This window comes from Sciurus vulgaris (genome assembly GCF_902686455.1).
Source record: "Sciurus vulgaris genome assembly, contig: HiC_scaffold_445_arrow_ctg1, whole genome shotgun sequence".
NCBI lineage: Eukaryota > Metazoa > Chordata > Mammalia > Rodentia > Sciuridae > Sciurus > Sciurus vulgaris.
This window is the reverse complement of record NW_027632592.1, coordinates 15247-23589: the sequence shown is the minus strand read 5'-3', so window position 1 is coordinate 23589 and position 8343 is coordinate 15247. Positions and strand designations below refer to the sequence as shown.

Sequence of the window (8343 nt, the reverse complement as noted above, 5' to 3'; positions counted from 1 at the left end):
CTTAGCTAAGGTTTGTTCAAACATGTGAGGGCCATCTCTAGGTTAGTTGAGACACATTATCTGGTTCCTCAAAGGCAAACAGAAATTGCTAGAGTCTAGCATGTACAGGAAAAGCTGTCTTTTAAATCTAACTTAGTAAACCAAGGAGCAGCTGGAATTTCTGAGAACAGTAAGAACTACAGATTGGGGAGAAATTACTGCTTCATTATTCTAAAGTTTTGGACTAGGCATTTTACTTTTTAACTCCTAAACTTGGTGAATCGCATGGGTTGCAAGGCATTAAAAGATTCTGTCATTTTGAATGATCTTTAATAAGCTTTTTTTCTTGTCTTTATGCTCCCTCTTCTTTCTTTTTGATCTCTACTAAGAAATGGGGTTTTCAAGATGACAGACTAGAGCGTGGCTGCATTTCATGTTGCTCCAGGACTCAGGATTCAAAAGAGGAGATATTGAGAGACTTGGGACAAACTCAAAGCATCCAAGTGAGTCTCTCCCATTGGGGAGGTGTCCTGGATGGGGTGGTAGTCCTGGAATGCAGGGAACTGTTTGAAGTAGAGCTGCCCAGCGAGACATCCCTACCCCCGCTGGAGCAGTGAACAGGACAACTGGGAGCATCATAGAGGAGGCCGCTCACCACAGTGCTTGGACTCGGAGCAACCACTGGGGCTCTGGGCAGCTGCCCAGGGGAGGAGCGGTAAGGAGAGCTGTTTGGACTCAGAGCAACCACTCCTGAACACCAGGACCTGCCCAGAGGAGGAGGAGGAGCATGGTGGCTCACTTGGACTCACAGTGACTGCATCAGAGCTCCAGGTGGGTGCTCAGAGGAGGAGGCAAGTGGTGAGTTGTTTGGACTCAAAGTGACCACTCCTGAACACGAGAAGGCTGCCTGGAGGAGCAGGAATGGGGTGGGTCACTTGGACTCAGAGTGACTGCCCAGGGATATGGGTGGTTGGAGGGAGGAGGAGGCATGCAGTGAGTTGCTTGGACTCCTAGTGACCACACCAGAACACCAGGCAGCTGTCCAGAGGAAGAGGTGCGTGGCAGGTCGCTGGGACTCGGAACGATTTTATGGGGCTACAGGTGGCTGCTCAGAGGAAGGGCCGCATAGACAGGCGATTAGGTGCAAAGCAGGGTCCCAGGACCTAGGAGGCTTCTTGGTGGAAGAGCTGCACAAAGACACGCTTAGGGGTGGAGCAAAGGTTCCAGGACTGCTGGCTGATTCTCTGAGGAGAGGCAGCCCAAGGAGACTTTTCTGTGAAGGGTGAGGCTCCCAAGCCCAGGAGGTAGGTCCGGGCCCTTGGGAACATTGCAGAGGAAGGCAGGCTAGCCCAGAGAGTAGCTGTGGATTGAGGGGAACCTCTAGGAGGGGAACTGACCAGTGAGACCTCCCCACCAGGTGAATCTTCCCTGCTGGGTGAGGTTTTCCGACAAGGATGGTAAAACCAGAGACACAGGCCCAAACAGGCCTTGCCTCAGCTCACAGCCTAGTTCCACTTTGGATGACCATTGGTCAACAAGTGGAGGCACCTCTGCCCACTAGCAGGGAATATACACCACCAGAAGGCCACCACCCCTAGAGAAGCCTCTTCCTTGTGGAGCACCACACTATCAACTTCCTCCAAGACTTCAGCACACTGAAGGCTAAGAGGGGTACACTAGAAATCTTCAGGGACATTATAAGTCAATAGAGGAAACTGCAATACCTCAGCGGTCCATTGATACCTGAACAATATGAGAAAACAAGGGAAGAAAATGTCCCAAACAAATCTAGATGTTACATCAATAAAACCCAATGACAGCATGGAAGAAGAAATGACAGAAAAGGAGTTCAGAATGTACAAAATTAAAATGATCAGGGAAGCAAACGATGAGATGAAAGAACAAATGCAGGCACTGAATGATGAGATGAAAGAGCAAATGCAAGCATTGAATGATCGCACCAATCGACAGTTAAAAGAGCAAATACAGGAAGCAAAAGATCATTTCAATAAAGAGTTAGAGATATTGAAAAAACCAAACACAAATCCTTGAAATGAAGGAAACAATAAACCAAATTAAGAACTCCATAGAAAGCATATCAAATAGGATAGAACACCTGGAAGACAGAACATCAGACATTGAAGACAAAATATTTAACCTTGAAAACAAAGTTGAAAAACAGAGAAGATGGTAAGAAATCATGGACAGAATCTACAAGAACTATGGGATATCACGAAAAGGCCAAATTTAAGAATTATTGGGATTGAGGAAGGCTTAGAGAAACAAACCAAAGGAATAAACAATCTATTCAATGAAATAATATCAGAAAATTTCCCAAATCTGAAGAATGAAATGGAAAATCAAGTTCAAGAGGCTTATAGGACTCCAAATACACAAAATTACAACAAACCCACACCAAGGCACTTTATAATGAAAATACCTAACATACAAAATAAAGACAGAATTTTAAAGGCTGTGAGAGAAAAGAACCAAATTACATTCAGGGGGAAACCAATACGGATATCAGCAGATTTTTCAATCCAGACCGTAAAAGCTAGAAGGGCCTGGAACAACATTTTTCAAGCCCTGAAAGAAAATGAATGCCAACCAAGAATCTTATACCCAGCAAAACTTACCTTCAAATTTGATGATGACATAAAATCCTTCCATGATAAACAAAAGCTAAAAGAATTTACAAAAAAGAACATTCTCAGCAAAATATTTCATGAGGAAGAGATGAAAAACAAAGAAGCAAATCAGCAAAGGGAGGAATTACCCTAAAGGAATTGTCAAATAAAGGAGGAACCAAGTTGTGTCAAATAAATAAATAAATAAATAAATAAATAAATAAATAAAATAAACCAAATGACCAGGAATACAAATCTTATCTCAATAATAACCCTGAATGTTAATGGCCTGAATTCATCAATCAAAAGACATAGACTGGCAGATTGGATTAAAAAGAAAGATCCAACAATATGTTGCCTGCAGGAGACTCATCTCACAGAAAAATATACCCATAGACGAAAGGTGAAAGGATGGGGAAAAACATACCATGCACATGGACTCAGAAAAGAAGCTGGAGTATCCATCCTCATTTCAGATAATGTGGAATTTAAACCAAAGTTAGTCAGAAGGGATAAAGAAGGACACTTAATACTGCTTAAGGGAAGCATAAATCAGCAAGACATAACAATCATAAACATCTATGCCCCAAACCGTGGCTCATCCATGTATGTCAAACAAATCCTTCTCAAAATCAGAAACCATGTAGACAATAACACAATAATACTAGGTGATTTTAACATGCCTCTCTCGCCACTGGATGGATCTCCCAAACAAAAATTGAACAAAGAAACCATAGATCTCAATAACACAATCAATAATTTAGACTTAACAGACATTTTTAGAGTATACCATCCAAACTAGAGCGAATACACTTTCTTCTCAGCAGCACATGGATCCTTCTCTAAAATAGACCATATATTATGCCTCAAAGCTAATGTTAGCAAATACGAGAAGATAGAGACACTACCTTGTATTCTATGAGATCATAATGGATTGAAGATAGAAATAAATGAAAGAGTAAAAAACAGAAGCTACTCCAACACCAGGAGATTAAACAACATGCTATTATATGATGAATGGATAACAGAAGATATTAGGAAGGAAATTAAAAAATTCTTAGAGCTAAATGAGAAAAAGAATATCAAAATCTCTGGGACACTATGAAAGCAGTAATTAGAGGAAAATTTATTTCATGGAGTGCATTTAATAAAAGAAGTAAAACTCAACAAATAAACGACCTAACAATACAGCTCAAAGCCCTAGAAAAAGAAGAGACCAGCACCAAAAGTAGTAGAAGAGAGGAAATAGTTAAACTCAGAGCTGAAATCAATGAAATTGAAACAAAAGAAACAATACAAAAAAATTGACAAAATAAATAGTTGGTTCTTTCAAAAAGTAAACAAAATTGATAAACCTTTAACCACAATAACAAAGAGAAAGAGGAAGAAAACTCAAATTCCTAAAATTTGAAATGAACAAGGAAATATCAAACAGACAAGAATGAAATACAAAACACAGTTAGAAGATATTTTGAAAATCTATACTCCAACAAAATAGAAAATTTCAAAGACATCAACAGGTTTCTAGAGACATATGAATTGCCTAAACTGGACGAGGAGGACATACACAATTTAAGTAGACCAAGTTCAAGTAATGAAATAGAAGAAGTCATCAAAGGCAACGAACAAAGAAAAGTACAGAACCAGCTGGGTTCTCAGTCGAGTTCTGCAAAACCTTTAAAGAAGAGCTCATTCCAATACTTCTCAAAGTGTTCCATAAATTAGAAGAGTAGGGAAGCCTCCCAAACTCATTCTATGAAGCCAAGATTACACTGATACCTAAACCAGAGACACATCGAGGAAAGAAAATTTCAGACTAATATCCTTAATGAACATCAATGCAAAAATTCTCAACAAAATTTAAGCAAATTGCATACAAAAACATATTAAAAAGATAGTGCACCATGATTAAGTGGGTGTCATCCCAGGGATGCAAGGTTGTTTCAACATCAGGAAATCAATAAATATAATTCACCATATCAATAGACTTAAAGTCAAGAATCACATGATTATTTCAATAGATGCAGAAAAAGCATTTGATTAGGTCAGTAGGGAGGAGGGAGCCAGCGAGCCCAGCCACGGAGGACAGGCGAAGATGGCAGCCTTCTCCGAGATGGGTGTTATGCCTGAGATTGCACAAGCTGTGGAAGAGATGCATTGGCTCCTGCCAACTGATATCCAGGCTGAATCCATCCCATTGATCTTAGGAGGAGGTGATGTACTTATGGCTGCAGAAACAGGAAGTGGAAAAACTGGCTTTCAGTATTCCAGTTATACAGATAGTTTATGAAACTCTGAAAGACCAACAGGAAGGGAAAAAAGGAAAAACAACAATTAAAACTGGTGCTTCAGTGCTCAACAAATGGCAAATGAATCCATATGACAGAGGATCTGCTTCTGCAATTGGGTCAGATGGTCTTTGTTGCCAAAGTTGAGAAGTAAAGGAATGGCATGGATGCAGAGCCACTAAAGGGTTAATGAAAGGGAAACACTACTACGAAGTATCCTGTCATGATCAAGGGTTGTGCAGAGTCGGGTGGTCTACCATGCAGGCTTCCCTCGACCTAGGTACAGACAAGTTTGGATTTGGCTTTAGTGGAACAGGAAAGAAATCCCATAACAAACAGTTTGATAATTATGGAGAGGAATTCACTATGCATGACACCATTGAATGTTACTTAGATATAGATAAAGGGCATGTCAAATTCTCCAAAAATGGGAAAGATCTTGGGCTGGCATTTGAAGTACCACCACATATGAAAAACCAAGCCCTTTTTCCTGCTTGTGTTTTGAAGAATGGTGAACTAAAATTTAACTTTGGTGAAGAAGAGTTTAAGTTTCCACCAAAAGATGGTTTTGTTGCTCTTTCCAAGGCCCCGGATAGTTACGTTGTCAAATCACAGCACACAGGTAATGCACAGGTGACACAAACAAAGTTTCTCCCCAATGCTCCAAAAGCTCTCATTGTTGAACCATCTCGGGAGTTGGCTGAACAAACTTTGAATAATGTCAAGCAGTTTAAGAAATATGTTGATAATCCTAAGTTAAGGGAGCTTCTGATAATTGGAGGTGTCACAGCTGGGGATCAGCTCTCTGTTTTGGATAATGGGGTTGATATTGTTGTAGGCACCCCAGGAAGACTAGATGATTTGGTGTCAACTGGAAAGCTGAACTTATCTCAAGTTAGATTCCTGGCCCTGGATGAAGCTGATGGACTTCTTTCTCAAGGTTATTCTGATTTTATAAATAGAATGCACAGTCAGATTTCTCAGATTACCTCAGATGGAAAAAGACTTCAGGTGATTGTTTGCTCTGCTACTTTGCATTCTTTTGATGTAAAGAAACTCTCCGAGAAAATAATGCATTTTCCCACATGGGTTAATTTAAAAGGAGAAGTTTCTCTTCCAGATACTGTACACCATGTTGTTGTCCCAGTGAATCCCAAAACTGACAGACTCAGGGAAAAGCTAAGAAAATACCACATTAGAACTGATGATGTACATGCAAAAGATAATACAAGATCTGGTGCTAACAGTCCAGAAATGTGGTCTGAAGCTATTAAAATCCTGAAGGGGGAGTATGCTGTCTGAGCAATCAAGGAACACAAGATGGATCAAGCAATTATCCTCTGAAGAACCAAAATTGACTGTGATAATTTGGAGCAGTACTTTATTCAACAGGGAGGAGGACCTGATAAAAAAGGACACCATTCTCATGTGTTTGTCTTCATGGTGATAGAAAGCCTCATGAGAGAAAGCAAAATCTGGAAAGATTCAAGAAAGGAGACTTGAGATTCTTGATTTGCATAGATGTAGCTGCTAGAGGAATTGATATCCATGGTGTTCCTTATGTTATCAATGTCACCCTGCCTTATGAAAAGCAAAACTATGTACACAGAATCGGCAGAGTAGGAAGAGCTGAAAGGATGGGTCTGGCCATTTCCCTCGTGGCAACAGAAAAAGAAAAGGTTTGGTACCATGTCTGCAGCAGTCGTGGAAAAGGGTATTACAACACGAGACTCAAGGAAGATGGTGGCTGTACCATCTGATACAATGAGATGCAGCTTTTGTCTGAGATAGAACACCTGAACTTCACCATTTCTCAGGTTGAGCCAGATATATAGGTTCCAGTGGATGAATTTGATGGGAAAGTTACATATGGTCAGAAGAGGGCTGCTGGTGGTGGAAACTATAAAGGCCATGTGGATATTTTGGCACCTACCGTTCAAGAGTTGGCTGCCCTTGAAAAGGAAGCACAGACATCTTCCCTGCATCTTGGCTACCTTCCTAACCAGCTGTTCAGAACCTTCTGATTTTCATGTGTACTGAATAAGATTTGAATACTAAGTCGGTAGTCTTAAAACTCTAAAAGAGTTGTACTGCTTCCAAGTAGCAGTATTTATAGTAACTTAAGCTATTAATGCTAACTCTTGCATGTCAAGAAACATTAGTCTTAGGAATTCTTCATAAAATGGCAACCTAATGACAATAAATTTGACCACTATATTTTCATGAAGGTTTGCATCTTATTTTAAAGTTATATTGATTTCCCCCCCCCTTTATTAAAGAATGCTATTGGCTTATGCATTAAGTTTATGGATATGTGAATTTGGCAAAAGACCATATGAAACTACAAGCAGATGTCCTAAGAGTAAGGTCTTTCACTGGAAGTGGTCCTGATGGAGATGACCTTCAGATGGTTAAGGCTGTCTGGGTGCAAATTCAGCTGAAGTAGAGTTGTGGTGTGAAAGAAAATGGGGTGATCCCAAGGTGGAGGGGGACTGCCTGGTAGTTTGGAAACCCTGGAGCATCCTGTGGTGTTAGAAGAGGTTCAGTGCCTGTGAAGATGTATCTGAAGGATTACCTTCCTTTTAAGAACCTTTCTTTCCAGATGATACATACCCAAGAAGATAAAAATAATCTGCTGTCCCTCTACTATGTCTTTTTTTTTTTTTTTTTTTTGTGATGCTGGGGATTGAACCCAGGGCCTTGTGCTTACACGGCTAGCACTGTACCAACTGAGCTATATCACCAACCCCTCTACTATGTCTTAAAATCAAAATTAAACTCAGTTCTTTGGAATATAAAAAAAAGCATTTGATTAAATACAGTACCCCTTCATGTTCAAAACACTAGAAAAAATAGGGATAGTGGGAACATTCTTTAACATTGTAAAGGCCACCTATGCTAAGCCCATGGCTAATATCATTCTAAATGGTGAAAAACAGAAAGTATTCCCCCTAAAACCTGGAACAAGGCAGGGATGCCCTCTTTCACCACTTCTATTCAATATCATCCTTGAAACTCTAGCCAGAGCAATTAGACAGACCAAAGAAATTAAAGGGATATGAATAGGAAAAGAATAACTCAAACTATTCCTATTTGCTGATGATATGATTATATACTTAGAGGAACCAGGAAATTCCACCAGAAAACATTTAGAACTCATAAGTGAATTCAGTAAAATAGCGGGATATAAGATCAATGCACATACATCTAATGCATTTTTATACATAAGTGATGAATCTTTGGAAAGAATAATTAGGAAAACTACCCCATTAACAATTGCCTCAAAAAAAATAAAATACTTGGGAATCAGTCTCACAAAAGAGGTGAAAGACCTCTAGAATCAGAACTACAGAAAACTAAAGAACGAAATCGAAGAAAACCTTAGAAGATGGAAAGATCTCCCATGTTCTTCGATTGGAAGAATTAATGTTGTCAAAATTGCCATACTA

General features: G+C 39.8%; 1 pseudogene across 1 annotated transcript; it reads left to right on the top strand.

The window, feature by feature from the left end:
* The first annotated feature begins 4656 nt into the window (after positions 1-4656).
* Positions 4657-7184, top strand: LOC306652693 (ATP-dependent RNA helicase DDX1-like; annotated as a pseudogene). The gene has a single exon. The product of its transcript is annotated as an ATP-dependent RNA helicase DDX1-like (transcript).
* Positions 7185-8343: the final 1159 nt, after the last annotated feature.